At 57.2% G+C, this 20355-nt stretch overlaps 1 protein-coding gene across 6 annotated transcripts in view; it reads left to right on the top strand.

The window, feature by feature from the left end:
• ADGRG1 (adhesion G protein-coupled receptor G1) overlaps positions 1–20355 on the top strand; it is a 45007-nt gene that overhangs the window by 965 nt on the left and 23687 nt on the right. For 2 of the 6 annotated variants that reach the window (XM_011938825.1, XM_011938824.1), the window contains exon 1: positions 8075–8709. The exons of 1 other annotated variant lie outside the window; for it this stretch is intronic. The gene's annotated coding sequence lies outside the window, so the exon portion shown is untranslated. Of the gene's footprint in view, positions 1–355; positions 704–8074; positions 8736–18930; positions 19300–20355 lie in introns of those variants that run through there. 3 more of the 6 variants (XM_011938826.1, XM_011938822.1, XM_011938827.1) reach the window with 3 other exon arrangements.

Raw genomic sequence — 20355 nt, 5'->3', positions numbered from 1 at the left:
GTGACCCACAGTGGCACCTGATAGAGACTTTGTAGAATAAATCAGCCATTGCCCGGATGGCTTCTAGAAGGGGTGGCAGGGCTCAGACAGTGTTCTCAATGTTGGGGGTGTGACGTAGGAATCAGAAAGCATCTGGAGGAGGGGTGCCTGGGTGTGAGAGCTTGAGAAACTTCCCCTGGAGAATTGCCGGACTGAGACAAGGAGTGAAGGGTGGGGCAGGGGCCAGGGAGGCAGGGTTAGGGGTGAGTGGGCCAGGGCCTGCCTGGAGGACTCCACTCAGCACCGTCCCAGGACGCCTGGAGCAATGGCTGCTGAGCTCTTTCCAGGAAGAGGCTTCCATCCCTGCCCCTTTTTCTACCTCAGTTCTCCCTTTGTCCGGTGTCCTGCAGGAGCCTGGACACTCAGAGAGCAGAACGAGTAGGACTCCCCATCCCCCTCACTTCCCGCCTCCTGACCCCACCAGCTGCTGGCTGGGGCCTGTTTTTATTACAGGCAGGTGAGTCTGGGCCCAGGCTTCCAGGCGGGGCCTGGACTGAGGGAGGAGGCAGGAAGAAACTCACAAAGAGTTGGCAGATTACAGATGGAGGGCAGCATCTCCCAACAGCCTGGGCGGCCTCTGAGACCCAGAAACATCCAAGGACTCCCCCAGGCTCATCCAGCAGCCTCTGCTTCCCAGGAAAGAGGTGCTGAAGTCCATGGAGAGGTGAGAGGTGGGAGGACTCAGCACCTAAGGGCCAGGTTGGCCCCTGCAAGGACACCTGGGAACAAGAGAGGGTGGCAGCTGCAGTGGCTGTGGGGCAGCCGGAAATGGAGCGAGACAGGCAGGCGGAGCCTCACCTGGGGCTGCCCGCCAGCCCAGACAAGCTCAGACTGGGTGCCTTTGGCCCTGGGAGGAGGTGGAAGGGGAGGAGCAGGCCACACAGGCATAGGCTGGTGAGGGACCTGCCCAGACCTGGAGGTAAGAGATGGGTGGGGGACAGGGGTGGGAAAGATAAGTGGGGTGCTGCTGCCAGCCTGTCCCCTTGACCTTGGCCATCCCTCAGGTCTAGTTCAATGCCCTGAGGGTCCCGATGTGTGTGGCCTGGCCCTTGGCCTGTTCAGGGTACTGGGCGTCTCTCAGTGGAGGCCCTGGCTGTTCTGGGGTTACCCCTTGCAGTGCACAGCGTGGCTGGGCATGCTGGCATAGTGGTCATCCTGGCACCGGGAAGCTGGCAGGTGTGAGGTGTGTTCCCGGTGTCCAGAGGAGGACACTGCAGGACGCAGGGCAAGGGTGACGCTGTGGAGCCTGAGCGTGGACGGGAGGCGGGCGGCAGGACCTGAAGCCTCCTGCATGCTTTCTGCAGTGCCCTGAGCAGCTTCCTGTTGGGATCCCACAGAAACTGGTTTGGGAGCAGGTTGGCCCAGGTTGTTTGACTTTTGACGGGGGAAGAAGGCAGCCTCCCCTGGCAAGCCAAGTGGAAGGAATGGGGTGCAGGCCTGGGGGCGTGCCTGGCCAGTGGCCAGCAGAGGGTCCCCCTGCTCCCCCCAGTTCCCTGCACCCAGCAGCACAGTCCTCCCTGCCCTGGCTGCAAGAGGCAGGAGAAGAACTTCAAACGGTCCCTCCCTCCACCGGCTGCTTATCTTCTCTGGGCCAGGCCCCTCAATGGTGGCTGAGGACTCCTTGGAACAGGGAACTGTCGTGGAAGAAGGGGCCCGGCCCTGCCACTGCCTCCTGTGGGACCCTGGACCAGGCTTCCCTTCCCTCCAGGCCTGTTTCCCTGTCTGTTCCATGAAGGAGAGGCAGGGGCACTGGTCTGTAAACCCATAAGCTGCAGCAGTAGGCCCCTCCCCTGGTCTCACGGGCCACACACGCCAGCCAGCCAGAGGTGGGTGTCTGGAGTTGCGGGTGGGGTGCTGGCACCGTGCCTTCTCTACCAACTTGGCTCCCTGGGGCGTGTGGGCAGCAAATAGGCCCCCCGCATTCCCTCTGTTAATTAGGCAGCGCCTGCTAATGAGTGGCTATCATCATTGCTCCATTATGCCTTCTGAGCCATCTGTGCCCCAGCACTTAGGGGGAGACCCCAGGGGCTCCTGGCTGCTGGGCACAGGCACATGCAGAAGGCGGCATTTCTGGGATGTGTTGGGGGGCTGGGCGCTCTGTGGGCTTTCCACAAAGTAGTTTCAACTGCAGCTCTTCATTTTACCAAGAGAGAAGTGGTGGCAGTCCTGGTGTCCAGGTGAGGAAACAGTGGCGCCCTCTTTATGATTCTCCCAGTGGGAGGTCTCTTGTAGCCAACACCTTAACACATTCTGTGCTGGGCACTGATGGGGTGTGTGTAGGGAGTGGGGGTGGAGGTGGGGTGCACAGGGAGATCAAAGCTGACATCCGGGAACACTGTGGCATCGAGCGAGATGATACACAGTCCTCTCGAGATGGACCAAGTCCCGCCATCTTTGCACACTGCTGTGCCGCCTTGTGGGTAGTCACTACACCTCTCTGGGTCTTATTTGGCTCCCTTGGCACAGGAGCGATGATGTCTCACTGCCTGACCAGAGGCACCTGACCCAGGCCTGGCATCCGAACAGCTGCCACTCAGACCTCACAGGCTAGGGCCAAGGATGCTGCTGATGCAAGAGGCACAATTTTAGAGGCAAGAGCAGCAACTGGGATGGTCTTGAGGTAAGGGGTCTTGCTGACCCCATGCCAAGGCTGGGACCCCTAGTTCAGGAAGGGAGGCTTCTACAGAGGAGTCAAATTCTCCACTGGGGGAATTTGGATTTTAAAAGAGAACCCAAGCTGGGCGTGGTGGCCCACCTGTAATCCCAGCTCCTCTTGAGGCTGAGGTGGGAGGATCATGTGAGCCCAGGCGTTTGAGGCTGCAGGGAGCTCTGATTGCACCACTGCACTCCAGCCTGGGCGACAGAGCAGGATCCCGTCTAAAAATTAAAAAAAAAAAAAAAAAAAGAGAGAGAGAGTGGGGAGTTCATGCTACACCAAACATACAGCAGTGGCAGTGACAGGTTCTCTAAGATAGGCGGATATCCCCATTTTACACATGAGAATGCTGAGGCACAGACAGGTCAAATTTGCTGCAAAATCTCACGATCGGCTATTCGGAGGGCTTTAGGGTGACGCTGGTGGCATCTAGGTGGAGTGATGGGCAGTTTGGAGCCTCCCAACCACTGGCGCTCCTCCAGACAAGGCTGCTGTAGCTGGGCGCCAGGCAGGGGTCCTCCCAGGAGCCACACTCAGAGGAGGGGCTGTGCTTCTGGCTCCGATCCCCTGAGCTGCAAAGGACACCGTGACATCCAGGGATATGTAGTCTCACCCAAGAACCCAGACTTCTGGACGCCCAGCCGTGCACACTGCAAGAGGGGCCCAGGCTGGCAGGCATATGATTGGGTGAGGAAAGGGCTTGTTAGAGGTGGCCCAGCCTTGCTCTGGGCTCAGGGGCTTCTGAAGGCTGGGAGCAGGGATATGGCCGGAATGATCTATTCTGGATGGATCCAACCTTCCTGCCAAGTGCTCTTGGGAGGTAGGCAAAAGGTCAGACATTCCGTCATGCTTAGGAAGAGGGGGTGGCCATGCAGCCTACCTTCTATCTCGGGCAGCGGGGCACCCAGGCGTGCCTTCCCCGCTGGGGAGGTCAGCAGATGGGGGTGGGCTTTGGAGGCCCAGCCAGCCTGAACCCTAAGGAACTGCATTCTGCAGTGGCCCCTTCCCGGCAGGGCAGGGACAGGGTGACCCTGGGGGAGGGAGAACGTCTGCCTGCATCGGGCTCAAGGCCATTTTTTGTTGGCAGGTGGTCAAGATGCCACTGGAACCAAGAAGTGGGTATGGAAGGGAAAAGCAGGACTGAAATAAGGCAGCTCTAACCCTGTGTGACCTGTCAGCCCCTTTCCCTCTCTGAGTCTCAGTCTTCTCCTCTCACAAATGGGGCAAATCCTCCTTCACAGAGTTGTGGGGGAAAATGCAAGTCACCTGCCCAGCACAGTATAAGTGTTCAACAGAGGTCCACCTGCTCCAAGTCTGGAACCTTCAGGGGGTGGGGTGGATAGAGGCCAGTGCTGTAGCCAGGTGTGGACACAGGAGCCTGACTGGCATCCGGGCAGTGCCTCCTCCCTGACCACAGGCTCCAGCGCTTTGGAAACCAGATGCAGGTTAAATATGGGCAGGGCACCTGCCCAGGCTCCACTCACCAAGGGAGCCAGCTAGATGGAGTCTGTCCTTGGAGCTCCAAATAAGGTATCAGAAAATAGGCTTGGACCTGGGCACGCTCGCCCCTCCTGTGTGCCCAGCCTTTCATTCTATCATCTGAACTGGCGCCAACCTCTTGCATCCCAAGGCTAGACCTGAAGCGCCATTAGATTTGTCCCGTTTTAGCGGTGAGGATGACCTTGCTTCCCCCGCATCTCGGCTAGGCCAGGCTCCCTGCTCTTTCCCTGCCTGGGGGATGGGCAGTGGGTGGGGGAGGCGGGCCTAGGGAACCAGACACACAGCTCCCTTTGTGAAGGAGGCTGAGTCACATGTGCAACGCGATCCCTGCCGGGCCCGGGGCGGGTGTGATGGGAGGTGGCGTTATCATGGGACTGTGGGTACCCCCACGCCTGTGTCCAGGAGGCTTTCCCACAGGAGATAGCAGGCAGATGGCTGGGAACACTGGCCGCCAAACACGCGGTCTGAGCTCAGGTCCTGACTCTGTTGCCGACTTGCTGCAAAGCTTTGGGAAGGTCCTCTGTCTGAGCCTCAGTTTTCATCTCTGTTAAATGGGAATGATCATCACTGTTTTGTGGAGGAGGTAGTAGATGTGAAAGGGTTCTGCAAGCTGCACATGGTGGAGTGCCGGGCCTTTGGCATTTATGTGGGCTTTATGATAATAATAATGATGTTGGCCAAGATTTATTGAGCACCTACTGTGTGTCAGGCATTGTGCTCAATGATTTACATGGTCACTCAGCTTGCAAGGGGAGAAGCCTGGATGTGAACAGCTCTTGTCTAAAAATACCCACCTCTGAGGCTGGGCGCAGTGGCTCATACCTGTAATCCCAGCACTTTGGGAGGCCAAGGTGGGAGGACTGCTTGAGCCCAGGAGTTCAAGACTAGCGTGGGCAATGTAGCAAGACTCTTTCTCTCCAAAAAATACAAAAGTTAGCCTGGTGTGGTGGAACATGCCTATAGTCCCAGCTACTTGGGAAGTTGAGGTGGGAAGATCGTTTCAGCCCAGGAGATTAAGGCTGTAGAGAGCTATGATTGCATCACTACATTCCAGCCAGGGCAACAGAGCGAGACCCTGTCTCGAAAACAAACAAAAAACCCACTTCTGAGCTGGCAGTGGTTGCTCATGGCCATTTGCACAGGTGGGGACAGCTTTTCACTCTTTGCTATGCTGGTTCCCACTAAATGCTGCTTCTCTGGCTGGAGGGTTAGAGGTAGAACAAGGGGCTGAAGACTTCCTCCTAACCCTCCCAGCCTCACCATGTCTTCCTACTCCCCCAGGTCTCAGTCACAGCAGACAATAAGGATGCCCTAACCTCTTATCCCTGTCCTGAGGCCGTCATGTTCTTGGAGATCTCCTACCTCCCTGGCAGCCCCCTCTCTGCCTCCTTTGCAGGCCACTCTGAATAACAGTGTCCTGGCCAATGCATCAGGGTGCCCATTGGCCTGGGCTGCAAGATTTATGCATGTGGCCTCATTTAATTGCCCCAATAGGAGGTGCTATTTTGGTCCCCACTTGGCAGGCGAGGAGATAAATGGATGGAGAGATGCTTGCCCAAGTCATCCAGCTGGCCCGCTGGGAGTAGGGGCCAGCTGGCCTGAACCCAGAGTCTGTGATCAGAGACTCCGGGCTCAGAGAGGGGGCAGCAGCATTGCCCCCTCTCCTCTGTCCCTCAAATGAAGGGCTTCCTGCACCTTCAGCTTTCTGCTCTGTTATAGAAAGGCATGGGTACCTCCCTGTACCTCGATTCCCCTTCTGTAAAGTGGAGATGGACTGTTGTGAAAACCGAAGGAGAAGATGAAGTGCCTAACAGGGGCCAGATCCCTGGTGTCCTGTGTTTGGTTACAGCCCACACACCTGGAGGTCCAGCCAGGTCCAAGCTGTGCGATCTTGGCTAAGTTACTTCATGTCTCTGGCCATCTCTAACATACAAGTGGTACCCAGCCCACAGGGTTGTGTGGATAAAATGAGAATGATCTGCATAAGCAGAGCATCTGACACCATAAAACCTCCAGACATAGCAGGTTATTATTAGTCCTGTTATCAGCACTCATAACAGATAGTGTTGTGTTTAATAATTCATTGAATTTCTCCCCGTTTACTCCCAGAGCCCCCCGGATGCTGAATACCAACTCTAGGTATCACTGTGATGAGAGCCAGGCTTGTCTCCCTAGCAAGACTCAGAGCTGGGGACCTGCTTCCTCACCTGCCTGCCCCTAGCTCCTAGTAGGTCTCTGCAAAGCCGGACGGTGAGAGAGGCAGGCGGAGCTGGGCAGCCAACTCCTGCCCAGCCAGGCGGCCCCATAGGCCTCTCCTATGTGGCCAGAGTGGCAGCTGGCTCTGCACTCTCTTCAGCCATCTGCAGAGAGAGTGGTGCCTTCAACTCTCCATCTGTGCTCTTCTGGTTGGCACCCTCTGTGGGGGGTGTGTGTGGTGGCGGGGCAGGGGTGAACAGCTGCCCTGTGGGCCTGGTCCCTGGGGAACAGCTGAGGCTGCCCCGGTTACCAATTGATCGGGCCCTGAAGGACTGACCTTGGGGAAACTGAGGCAGAGGTGGTGGTCTGTTAGGGACTCCCCATCCTCCGCTGGATAACTCACTTGTCCTGCCTTGTTAGTAGGCCCCCCAGTTTAGGCTGGTCCCTGCTGCTTTGGCAATAAGGGAGCTCCCACTGCAGCCCTAGGAGTGAGCAGAGGGCCTGACATGGGCCCAGTGCTCATGGTGCCTCCCTGCCGCAGGCTTTGGCCCACAGCCTGGACTGGGGGCTGTGAATGTGGGGAGCACAGTGCTGTTTTCTGGAAGCTCTCACTTTGTGGCCTCCCTGCACCCCACAGGGTGGCTTTGTGGCCCTTCCTTTCTGCAGCTTGATTTCAGGCGGGTAGGTGAGGAGTGCAGTTCACCTGCAGCAGCCCGGGCTCTTAGGCTGCCCGAGACGTTCCATTCATTCTTCCTCCACGTGGCATTGGGAAGCTTTTCCAGGCCCCCTCGTTTAGAAGGCAGATCTCTGCCGGAGAGAAGGAATCTCAAGTTCCCCAAGCATCCACGTGTCCAGGCCCCAGGCTGAGGCCTGGGGAGCCGGATTGCTGAGTGGTTAGGAGACCTGGCTATGGAGCCAGACCACCTGCGACCCCGCCATCCCAACTCAGGCACCTCCCTGCTGTGTGATCTTGGGCAGGTTCATTCTCATCTCTGAGCTGCATGTCTCTGCCTTAAGCTCCCTCTACTTCATCACCACATTCACAGGGAGTATTTATTGAGGGCTTGGCAAGTACCCGGCAGTGGCGCTGGTCTGAGCAGCAGGTTTGACTTCTCTCCACTGCCAGGGGCGCTCTGGAGCTGGAATGCAGACGGTGATCAGCGAGTGTAATTACTGTTGTTGTCACCACTCACCCTTCTGACACTGTAAAATCCTCCCAGCATGTCTGACTGAGGAATCATCTATCCTCATTGCTCGGAGGAGGGCAGATGGGAGCCTCTGCAGGGAGTGTGAGTTATCCAAAGCCTCTTGACTTGAGAAGGGCGCTGAACCCCAGCAGCGGGAGGCTCTGCTGACAGAGGAATGACCAGAAAGGGGATGGGGCATGGCCCATTTCTACTCTCTGAGCTTTTGGGGCCATTGGGAATGGCTCTTCACCCAGGCCTTGGTTTCCCCTTTGGCTCACCAGATGGATTAAAGGAGGCCGTTTCCAGATGCCCCTGGGGTCTCAGAATCCAAAATGACTTGGGATATTGAAACTGCGGGTGCTTGAGGAGCACTGAGAGGGGAGACGGGTCACCCCCTAGAGGGGACGCGGGTCAGCCAGTCCATCGTGCATGGCCTGGCTGGCTTCCTGCCCGGCTGCCTGTCACCCGCTCCCTCCTGACTGCCTTCCGCTCTGCCGGTCAGCACTGGCTCCCGTCGGCTGCCAAGGAGGCTGGACTCTCCTTCAGGAAAGGGCAGTTGTCGCCCTGACCTGGGGGGTGGGTGGACAGCATCCAAGGACCCTGTTGCCATGGCAACCCTGGCCGCTCTGTGGGAACTTTGGGGATACTGGCCCTGGGAAGCCACAGATGGAGGCTGAGGAAGCAGAGTGATCCCCGGCCCCTGCCTGTCCCTGAAGTCTGTCTGCCTGGATGAGGGGTGAGGCTGAGGTGCCCCCTTGCCTGGCGCTGAGTCATGGGCATCCCCCAGGGTCACTGGCTCAGCGCTCTCAGCCCTGCCCCCTCCTGGTCTCCCTCTGAGAAATCCATGACTCACATATATCGTCCGTCATCCCCAGTCAAGCTCAGGGAGGAGGGAGGAGCTCAGCTGGGGCAGGAGGGGGGTGTCTCCCCACCAAACACACCCGGTCCCTCCCTCTCCGCACTAGCTGCCTGCCCTGCCCTGCCGTAGGAGATGGGCTGGGAGCCTCCCACACTCTCCAGCTCACTCGGCAGGCAGCGGGGACCAGGGCTGGCAGGTTAAGCCTCTGGGGGTGGATCCTGAAAGGTGGTCCAGCCGCCTGGCCCTGCGTGGGACCTTCCGCCTGGCAGCAGGTACCCAAACACGGGCTGGACAGCAGGTGGGAGGAGGAATAGTGTGTGAGTGTGAGTGTGGGTGTGTGCATCCATGCATGGGTGGCTGTTGGGCAGTGGGTAGGGGTGGTGGGGAAATAGGGAAATGGGGGGGGTCTTGGTATCTTGGTGGGATCTAGCCCAGATCAGCATGGATGTGGGGGGGCTCTAGAGTGCGGGTGGACCCACAGGGAGATGCCTGGGAAAGGGCTGGGGCCCAAGGGGAGTGGCACCTCCCGGGGCTCCCAGGCATTTCATAGCAGGGGAAACTGAGGCTCAGAGTGGTGCAGTCACTGGGCCCAGCAAGCTGGGGTCTGCTCTCTGGGCTGTGAGATCAGTGCTCCCACCACACAGGTGGGAGAACCGAGGCTCTGGGAGGGCAGGTGGCTTGCCCAGGGTCACCTAGCACATCCAGGGATAGAAAGCGGGGGGATAGGCTCAGGGAGGAGGGGGCACTTGAGGGGACTCCTGAGGGTAGCTTTCCTGCAGCTGCCCCTGGGGCTGGGTCCGGGGTCCCCACTAAGCTAGGGACAGCTGTGCTCTTCATCACCAAGGCCAGCTTTGGGAGGAGGTGGCCCCGCAGGGTCTCTGAACATGGGGCACCTGGGTGAGAGTCCTGGAACTGGTGACACGCAGATGAGAAGCGCGGGCTGCGGGCTGAACACCCTGTCGGTTGCCACCAGACCTCAGGGCTCTGGCTGCCTGGGACTGATAGGACTTCCCACTGGTCCCCGCGGGGGCTGGGGCTGTGTAGGAAACCGATGGTTCCTGTCCTCCCCCGTCCCCCACTCACCTCCGCTGTGTGGTAGAGTTGGGGGGTCTCCCAGCGCCCCACCGGGAGGGGCCTGGTGCTCATTTTACTGAGTGGGGAGGAGGGGATGGGCCAAGGCAGGGCCGTCCCACTCCCCACCAATGTGGAGCAGCTATGGCCTGGAGTCCACGGGCTGGGTAGAAATAGCCTTTGTGGCTCTTTCAGCGGACCAAGGAAGTTATTTATAGAAGAATTTATTGAGCGCTTACTATGTGCTCTGTACTCTGTTGGGGACATGGCCGTGAGCAAAGCAAATAAGGTATCTCTGAGCTCATGAGTGGCCCAGACCCCAGAGCCAAGCCCCCCGCTCCTCCCAGGGGGTAGCCCCGGGCAGCCCATTGGCTCCTTGGGGTCAGAGACTGTGTGAGAAGGAGCATATCTGGGCTTTAATAACCATGGGCTGCCAAGTTGGCTCCCCAGAGCCCAGGCAGGGGTCCTGTTGGGCTCTTTTCTGCCGATGTCCAGGTGTGGAATGAGCTCTTAGGGCCAGACCTGACCCCTTCTTTGCTGCAGGGACCTGAGATATGGAGCCACCGTGGTCACAGCATCACTGTGGCCTCCTTGCCCTTCCTCTCCTCTGGCCTCAGGAGCTCAGCTGTTAAATGGGTATGTAGGGGTGATCACAGCTGCCCTGGCTCCTGTAGGCCTGGGGCTTGGCTCTGAGAGTGCCGAGTGATGGAGAACACAGCTCCAGGTGTGATCTGTGACGGACAGGCTGTGTCCCCACCTGGGCCACTGGGCAAGGGCCAGTCAGCCTGGCATGACACTTCCTTTTGTCAGGGACACAAACAAACAAAACCGTTAGGAGGTGAAATGGAGGCGTGAGATAAGCTCGCTAACCGGAGGCCCAGAGAAGGGGAAGAGGACCAGGGAGGCTCTGCGGAAGGCACTTAGGCTGGGCTTGGGAGAAGGTGGGAGGGGAAGGAGCTGATATCTGTATGAGCACTGCAGGGGGAGTCCTAGTGGAGGAAACTAAGTAGGAAAACATTTGGGGAATGATACAAGCTGAGGACCATGGGGAAGGTGTTACCGGACCCCTGGCATGGGTCATTTCATGGGACTTGATGAGCCAGGCCAACAGGTCCCAATCTGCTCTGTGGGGGGAAGGGAGGCAGGAGGACTCACCAGATGGGTGCTGTGTGGGGCTGGGGGCCCAGGCTACAAACCCAGCAGGACGGGGAGGGGCAGGATAGGTGTGCAGTGTGAGGTTGGCCAGGCAGTCCCAGTCTCTCGCTGCTGGGTTAAAGCTGAAGCCTGGAGGCAGCTTCACATATGAGGGAGATGAGGTGGAGGTGGCACCCAGTCGAGGGGAAGGACAGGAGAGAGGTGGCAGAACTGCCGCAGGGTTGGTGTGGGGGGTGGCCTCTTGGCAAGGCCCAGCATGACAAAGGCAGGTGCGGGGAGTGGGCAGAACAGCTGTGGAGGTGCCACTGCGGACTGTGCTGCAGCCGGACTGGGATGCGGGTTCCGCCATCCTGTGCAGAAGCTGTGTGCAGGTGGGGCCTGGGGGGCTGTGCTGTCTCAGGGATGTGGGATGGGTTTCCATGTGGTAGGGCTCCCAGGGAGGCCACGGAGGAGGCCGTGGAGAAGTTGGGTGGAAGTAGGGAGGAGAGGGAAGCGTGACAACAGAGCCCCAAACCCCAGCACCACCTCCTCCTCCCAGACAGGAGCCTGAGCAGGGCTCAGCCCCTGTCCCCATGCTGGGGGTGGCCCTGTGGACCCTGCCTTCTGACTCACAGCAGATGGGGGCATCATGTGAGCAAACCCAGCAGTCGGGGGTGATCAGACGCAGCAACCGGGCAGATGGCAAGTGGGGGGCAGGGCGGGCTGGCACAAAGGGGTCTCTCAAACCGGGTGGGGCGGGGCCCTGGCACGGCCTCAGCCTCCCAGGCCTGCTTTCTCCTGAGCCGTCACTCGGCTGAGACCCTGCCCCTCCTCCTGTCTCTGGTGCTCCATCTGGGGCGCCTTGAAGCCCCCAGGGGAGCCCTGTAGGTTCTGGGCTTAGGCCTGGACAGCTGGGTAGAGGGGCCAAGGGTTGGGGAGGAGGAAGGGACACACATTTTCTGACACTGCCTTGTGCTAGCCTGCCCTGGCAGGAGGTCGGCTAAGCCCCAAACTCTCCCTGATTCCCCGATGGCTGAGCCTGGACCGGAGCAATCCCGGACCTTCCCCGACGTCAGACTCTACCAGGCCTTGGGCTCAGTGCCTTGCACACGCCACCCACTTTTCAGATGAGGACACTGAGGCAAGGGAGGCAAAGCCACATCTCCGGGGATCCAGAATGTGGGCTCTTGTGTCTTGGTGGAGAGGAGGCTCCTCAGCCAGCCGGGCACATGCCTTGAACCCCGCCCCTGCCACTGCCAAATCCGCATACCTGTAGGGACACCCTTACAGACAGCAGAGGTGGCTTGCCCAGGGAGAATCTCGGCTTTGTTTCTCTCTGGTTGTGTGAACGTGGGCCTGTGCCTCAGTTTCCTCATCTGTAGACTGTGGATTACAGTCACATCTACTCCAGAGGCTGTTATGAGCATGAAGAGAGTTGATATAGGAAAGCATATGGGACAGTGCATTTCCCATACGTGGGAATGTTAAACCTTTTTTATTACCTCTCCCATTCAACAGATGGGTGTATTGAGGCCCCAAGATAACCTGTAATAACTGTGAGCACTTCTCCCTGCCCCCACTACTACTGGGAGAGCTGTGGCCACCTGGACACCAGTGGCGCTCACTCACCCACCTCTAGCCTGACTCGTGCTTTGGTAAGGAGGCCAGTGTGGTGGATGTCGGGCTCCCAAGCTGGTGCCTGCGCAGGCTCAGGCAGTTTGTGGTATGCTTGGCAGTTCCAGGCAGAGATAAAAGCTCAGACCTGGAGGAGCTGGCATGCTTCCGGGCACCAGTGGACGGGCCTCTCTGCATTAGTGGGAGATGGCCTGGCGGTGGGGAGACGGCCTCGCTGCCCAAGAGCCAGCCCAGCCCTGGTGGCCTGAAAAGTTCTGCGGTGAATGGCTCTGGTTTGGCTTCCCAGACTCAGGGCCACTTACACCAACTCCAAAACAAAAAACAGTGAGATGGAGAGCTGCCTCTGCCACCTCCCAGGCCCTCTCCCCTCCCGTTCTCAGGTCTCTGTCCTCCTCCCAGTACCCCAGCCTGGATGCTGAAGGCCCTTGGAGGAAAACTGACTTTTGAGAGGAGTTGTGGAGGCTTGCATTCCACTGTCAAAGATGACAGCTTCTCTGGACCCGTTTCCCTGCCTGTAAATGGAGATAACAATACACCCCTTTGCAGGGTTGCTGTGGAATTTGGGGCAACAAATGGCTGCAAAGTATGTACCTAGCACAGTGCATGACTTCAAGAGGTCCTCCCTAAACCTCAGCTCAAGGTTTAATCTTCCAGGTCATGGGGTCGTTGAGTTAGGTTCAAATCTTTGAAAAATGACTTAGAGCAAGCGGCTGCATTTCTCAAAACTTCATTACTTGGGCTGTGAAAGTCTCTGATATCTAAATGTGGCCCTGTGGGGATGAACCGAGATAGCCACACGTTGTAGGGGCTCATGAGATGTAGGCCCTGTCCCCAGCTGGCCCAGAACTTTGCTTTTCCATCCCCCAGCCAGGCTGCCCCCTAGGAGAGGCAGCACGAGGTGGGCTGTTAGGGGCATGGGTCCTGGGGCTGCCTGATTCTGTCCCAGCTTCACTGGCTGTGTGACCTGGGACAGGTATATTAATTTCTCTGTGCCTCATCTTCCTAATTGTAAACATGAGGATGGTAATGGCACCTTGAGAGGGTTAAGTGAGCCTCTAGATGTTAAGTGCTGAGTGCAGGGCCGGGCACACCTCAAGTGCTGTTGTCATTGCCCCTTCTGGGCCATGACCAAGCCTTGTTCTTAGAGAGCAACGGAGACTTTATCGGGAATAATGATGCCATCCTCCCAAGATGTTACTGGGAAAACCACCAATCCTGTGACAGCTTCCCCTTTGGACATGCCCATTACTAGGGTCTTGATCTGCTGCCCCGAGGCATTGTCCAGCCTGGGGCTCCTTCATGTTCCCCAAGACCTGAGACCTGACCCAGGTTTTGGAGTGAGTTGATATGACCCTGGGCTGGGGAGCTGGGCTGCAGCCATTACCCACAGAACTGCTGACCTTTCAGAGGACCAGAGGCCGTGGCACTAGCCCTGGAGAGGAGGCCTGGGTTCCAGTGGAGCTGGTTTCCTGGCACAGAACAGCACTGTGGTCACTTCTCTGCTGGGTGAATTCCTGGGGCCCCTGGGAGCTAGGCTGAGCAGCTGACCCCTTCTGGGTCCTTGGCAGAATCTGGGCCTCAGGGTGTGGCTCTGTGGCTGGCACCTTGGGTCTCAGACCCTGTGGCAGGGGGTCAGACAACTGCCCAGACCCACCTGCTTTGATGGTGACAGATGCTAGGGGTGAGCCCCAGGGGCTGGCGGGGGCCCCTGAGTCATGCTCAGCCCTGTGCCCTCTGCCCACTGCTGTGTCACCATCTGGGCATGGGCCAAACAGTTCAGGGGCGACTCACAGCCCAAACCTCCACCTCTGGGGCATACACTTCACTGCCTACAAAGACCCTCATTCAATCTTGAGTGCTGCTGGCCCTCTAAGACTTGAAACTTTATCCACATTTCACAGATGGGGAATCAGGCCCAAGAGCTCAGAGCAGTCAGTGGTAGCAGGGCCCGAACCCAGTCTCCAGCCTGTTAGCCTGGACTTTTCCCCACAGTGCCACAGATGGCCATTCCCATGGTAGGTAGTGAGTTCCCCATCTTTGTAGGTGTTCAAGTGTGGCAGGGGAGTTGCAGAGGCAACTTGGGTATTGCCTGGGGCTTCTCTTCATGGCGCCTTCCAGCCCCGAGCTTTCCCAGCCTTGGGGGAGATGGGCACCCGATTCCCACGTTCCCCCGAGTCGTTATGTCCCTAAGCAGCACATGGGTCATTCTAGCTACATCAGGCCGTGCTTGTGGGCAGGTGGTGCCTCTATCTAGAAACCCTCTTCATAGCCTGGCCGACTGGCAAGGTTCTTCCAAGGAACCTCCACCATGAAAGTCACGAATGCATCTTTAGAGACTCCTGTCCGTGTGTAAATAACTCAGTGGGCTGGATGGCAGGGAGCAGAGGGGCAGAGGGATCCAGCTGAAGAGGACTGGAGTGAGCTGGGAGAGGCTGATGGAGGTCAGGAGGGGCAGGACACCTACCTGGCGAAGCTTCAGGGCCCCTTGCTCTCCCTTATCCAATAGGCTTGAACCTGAATAGGGGCCTTCCTGACTTCATGGCACCCCCGCAGCCCCCTACCTGCCTAGAGCCATGGACAGTGGGCAAGGTTGGAAGAAGCCCTCATGTACAGTTTCCTCAAAGCTGTACTTATCCTACACCATGGCCGTGCTGGCCACACCCCCTGGGGGGCTATGCCACCTGTGCGCACACCTAGGGGACCAGATGCACATGATCTGTCCTCCAGCTCCTCTCCTGCCTGTGTCCTGGCACCTTAACTGGAGGTGGTGGGAGCTGGGACCAGTGCAGCACCCTCCCCAGCCATGGTGGGGGGAGGACAGCCAGTGCCTCTTCATAGAGACCCTGCAGCAAGTGGCGGCAGGCCCAGGGTCCTGTCTCTGTCCCTCTACCTGGGTTTGGGAAGCTGGAGTCCGAAGCTTTAGTGACTGTGATCGAGGAAGGACAGTAGTGTTTGCAAACCACATGAGCAAAGGAGAGAGCAAGGTCCGGCCCCGCCCCTGTTCCTGGGCCATGAGGCTTTGGGCCCTGTGGCTCAGCACTTCTGAGCCTCCCTTTCCCTCTCTATGGAGTAGCTTCTGCTGACTCGCCATGTTGATGCCAGGGCACGCAGGACAACAGAGGCAGCCCAGGGAAAGGAGTACATCGTGCTCCTTTGGATCCAGTTTTACCAGCTCTGTGTCCCTGGGCAAGCTCCGTGTCCCTGTGTCCCTGCTATAAAATGGGAATGATAGTACCTCCTCACAGAGTGGCCCTGGAAGCATGTGAGGCCAAGTGCATATCCTATGGTTTGCACTCATGCATGGCTCCCTTCCCTGCCCCAGCTGCCTCATGAATCTCTGCAGACTAGTCCTTGGGACACACCCCACCCCCAGCTTGCTAGACTGCAGGACCCCGTGGCCATAAGCACGTGCCCTTTCTCCTCCTTGCTTTACCTGGGAGAGCCCGTGGGGAGCACAGGTAGGAGCTTGGTGTCTGCAGCAATGGGAACGTGCCCCACTTTCATTGGCAAATCTGCTACCTGGGCTCCGCTTAGACCCGAACCACAGGAGTGAGCCTTTGAGGGTCTTGGGGGTGGTAATTTTGCTTTAATGTAGAGAGAAAATCCAAGGTTCAGTGCTCACAGATTCAGATGGAATCTCAGACATCTTCTAATGCAGCACTCATTAAAACTGTCTATGGCCCTAGTGGCATAGGAAAGGCGTGGGCTCCCAGGCTTCCATGCCGCAGGACTTCTCAGAGCCTTTACCAGGAAAGCAAAGGAGAGTTTGCCTTGTGTATCAGATCCTATCAGGCTATGCACAGTCTTGGGAACCCTTCTCTGGCCAAGCACCCAGCGAGGTGTGTGTGCTCCTGATCCTGTTAGAGGCTGGGGAGTGGAGATGGCTCAGTGCTCGAACCCTCTCCATCCCCTATCCTCTACCCCTCACATAGCCTGAGTGGCACTTCTGGGTTGGATCTTCTAGATCTATGGTATCTATCAGGAATGGCTCCTTTTAGGAAGAGGCGTGGAGCCTGCCTGCCCTGGGTTAGAGTCCCAGCTCCATCTCAGTCTTCATTTACTCATCTAGCAGTCACTGGGATCATCTGTGGACCAGGCACTGTGCTAGGTACTGGAGATGCAGGTGGTGAGCAAGATAGGCGAGACAGCAAAGCTGAGCAAGGGATAACACATAAGCAAATCGCAGAGTCTTGTCAGTGTTGGGTGCCGTAAGGGTAATAAATCACAGTAATACATCACATGGAAGCAAGGGATGGATGTGGAAGATAATTTTAATTGGGTGGTCATGGAAGGCTTCTCACAGGAGGGGACATTTGAGTTGAGGCCTGAGAAGGAGGCAGTCAGGGAAAGGGTCCTGGAAAGGATGTGCTATGTTGAAGGAAAGGTGCGTGCAAAGATCCTGAGGTGTGTCCGGGGATAGAAGTCTAGAGTGGCTGGAGTTGGCGACTGCAAGGAAGGGATGGGGTGGCATAAGGCTGGGGGATGGGAGTAGGCTTGTGGTCACTGGCTCGTGATTTCAGCAGTCCTGCTGCTCCCTGAGCCTCAGTTCTCTGACTTACAGAATGAGCTTCATCATTTCGGTCCCCGCCCCCACCCTGGTGGGGAATGTTGTAGGTGTGAAGTAAGACAGTGCTTTGGCTTTTGGCTCTGGGCAGCGATGAGCTATTGCAGTTATTTTTATTATTACCATGAGTGGGATGTTTAGGGACTATGGGTGGGGCTGGGGAAGCTGTGCCTCTGTTTCTCTGGGTTGCTGTTGTAAGTGAGTACTAAGTGTATGTAAAAGGCTTGGCGGGCGTCGTCTGTACCTCCCCCCAGGTCCCCTGAACCACAGCCCCCTGCCAGCTCCCTTTAAGCCCAGGATCCTTTGATGCAACAGAGGCCGCCTTCTCTGGCCGGCAAGCCTTGTGAGCCTTTCCGGGAGAAGGTTTCACCAGAGAACAGCAAGTCCTTTCTTTGCTTTCTTTTCCTCTTCCTCCGGGGGCCAAAAATAGGGCCTGAATGGGACCCAGCTCTGGGCCTGCAGTGAGACAATAGCGGCCTCCTGACTGAAGCTGCCTCCTGGCTCTGCTCCACGGAGGGGCGGGGGAGGAGGGGAGTTGCAGAGACGCCATCCCCTCAGCCCCAAGCCCCTGCTGCCTTTCCCATGGCCTCTGCCAGAAATCATCCCAAAGCCCCTTCCTCTGTTGGACTCCCCTCGGAACATGATTGCCAGTGGGGTTACCTGCTTGTGTTCTGAGAAAGTGCTTGTAGCTGGTTGACTGAGACCCCGGGACCTTTTGCACCCCTGAGCAACCCCACCCTATCTGCTGGGCTGTTGCTGGTCTGGAACCGAAAATCTCGGTGGGAGTTCTAACTCCTGGTTCTCTTCTGAGCCCTGTCTGGGGAATACCACAGTTTTTATGCCCTTTCCCCTTTGATTCAGTGGGTATGAAAAACTTAGAGATCAAAGGAATGTGCCCTCTTGGAAGACAGTGAGCTCCCTGTCACTGGAGATGTTCAAATAAAGTTGGCCGAGCATTGAACGTTGGGGGAGAGTTAGGGATTAGTCAAGCGCCAGATGGACAACTGGTCTTGATATCTTCATGTCCCAGAGAAGATCTCCGTTTAAATTCCATACCCCTCCCTTACCAGCTAGGAGGCTCACAGCAAGTCACATCCCCGAGCCTCTGTTTCCCCATCTGTAAGGTGGGTCCCATAGGGCTAACCTTGTAGAGTGGTAGAAATGGATTTCCAAAATGCCCAATGTAGTTCCTGGCACACAAGAGGAGTTTCAGAAGCTCTTCCTCTATTTTCCTCCCTCCCCAGACTGGAAAAAGAGAATCTGAGCTCCTAGCCCCCTGGGAGCTCTAGAAGGAAGCCAGGAGGAACCTCCAGGCCTAGGGCTAACTCAGAAGGGGGATTCTTGGTAGGCTGTGGCAATCTGAGAAGGCTTCCTGGAGGAGGTGGACCCTAAGGAGTTTTCAGAGAAATATGATGCACACGTTGTGCTCACAAAAGCCAATGGTGGGATTAGAGGGTGTTCTGCTTGTTTTGAGGCCAGGGCCACAGTCTGGCAGCTTCTAGAAGCAAATCCAGCTATTGTTAGGCATAATTTGGTTACTGGGTGGCCTGCTCTGGGTTCTAAAACATATTTGGTTTTGGGCTGGGTGCAGTGGCTCACACCTGTAATCCCAGCACTTTGGGAGGCCAAGGTGAACATATCATGAGGTCAGGAGTTCGAGACCAGCCTGGCCAACATAGTGAAACCCCGTCTCTACTAAAAATACAAAAATTAGCCAGGCATGGTGGCGGGTGCCTGTAGTCCCAGCTACTCGGGAGGCTGAGACAGGAGAATTGCTTGAAACCAGAAGGCGGAGGTTGCAGTGAGCTGAGATCATGCCACTGTACTCCAGCCTGGGTGAAAGAGCGAAACTCTGTCTCAAAAAAAAAAAAAAAAAAAAAGATTTGGTGTTAAAGTCAATGTTGACAAACTTGCAGATTTCATGTAAAAACCTGGGGCTCTGCCTCTCTGGAGAAATTGGAAGCTCTGGCTCTTTGTGGTCCCTTCAAGACAGGCAGGTGTCCCTCAGGCTCTCCATAAATCGCTGTCCTAACCCCTGCTCTCCCTCCTGCCAGCTCCCTGTCTGGCCTGGGCAGCGTCTGAGTTGAGGACTTGGGCACAGGACAAGTTACGGGGCCACGTTGCTTTGCTGGGTCTGAGCCAGGCTGTGACGTAGTCCCGGCAGCTGCCAACGGTTGCCAGGGCAACGGTTGCCAGGGGCTGCTGTCACCTGCGCCCCTTCTCCCGCGCTGGCGGCTGGGGCTTCTCAGCCTCTCTTCCCTGGCTGTCCCCTTTGTTTGAAGCTCCAGTGAGGGGGCTGGGGTGGCACAGCTTCAAAGTCTCCGTCCTATTGAAAAGAGGTGGTGGAGGGGAGATTGACACCAGACCCGCAGGCTACTGCCTGCAAACAAGAACCCCTCGTCTGCCATGCACATTCTTAATGTATCTATAGTCCGCTTGATGCCACAAAGGAGTCCAGGTACGATTCTCCCGCCTCCTCTCCTCCCCATCCCTCTCATTCCTGCTCCCTCTCCCTGCTCCCCGCTTCTCCCCTGTCTGCCTCCTTCACTCTCCTTCCCCTCCAGCTCCCCTCTTTCCTCCCATCCCTTCCCCTTTATCTTTTTCCTCTCCCCTGCATCCCCCTTCTACCCAACACTGATGGTGTAGCCAGTGGGTGGGGCGGCACTAGGGACCCTGGGGGGGGGTCAGACAGTACTCCAAGGGACTTGGGCAGTTAAAGACAGCAGCTTTAACTAAAAGGAAGTGGTTGGGGGTGAGAGTTCTGCACCCCTTCCTGCAGCCCAACCCTTGCTGAAGATTCTTTTGGGTCCCTGGGCCGCACCCCAGGGGTCAGAAATAAGCCTCTGACAAGTCCAGGGCGTGAGGAGACTGGAAGTGCAGGAAACAGCCGCCAGTGGGGCTGGGATCCAAGGTCACCTGGGTGAGTTCCGATGGGCCCCCCGATTTGGGCCCTTGGGAGGATGGCGTCCAGCTGAACCCATGGAAACTCATTGTGGGAAGCTTTCTTTACTGTCACTTTCCAAGAGATACGCTTTCTAAGAGTCCGGTAAGTTCAGGGGGGAAATAGGCTTCGAGATGAACAGCGTGTGTCCTGGAGCTGGCCCTGGTTCACATTCAATCTTCATTACTCACTTAGCTGTGTGACCTCAGACAGGTAACTTGACCTCCCTGGGCCTCGCTGGCCTTATTTGTTGAGTGGGTGTGATGGTACTTGTCTCAAGGGTTTTGAGGAGGCGTAAATGCGTGAACATGTGTAAAAAGCTCACAATCCTGTTTTGCATTTTCAAAGAGCTTAATGAACAGGGTTGTGTCACTGGAGGTGGTGAGCACCCCGCCTGTGGAGTGTGCAGCCCCTGATGCTCAGTGATGCTGTGCTGTGTGCTCAGGAGCTGGGATGGAACTCAGTGCTTCTAATTCCCTTCCCTGGACGGGGCCCAGGCGCAACCAGGCTCGGGCCCCCAGCCTTGGTAGGGGAGAACTTTGTCCTACTCAGCCTGCTTAATAGGGGAGGGTG

Source organism: Colobus angolensis, unplaced genomic scaffold (genome assembly GCF_000951035.1).
Source record: "Colobus angolensis palliatus isolate OR3802 unplaced genomic scaffold, Cang.pa_1.0 Scaffold178, whole genome shotgun sequence".
NCBI lineage: Eukaryota > Metazoa > Chordata > Mammalia > Primates > Cercopithecidae > Colobus > Colobus angolensis.
The sequence above is the reverse complement of the archived record's forward strand: the minus strand, read 5'-3'. Positions and strand labels throughout refer to the sequence as shown.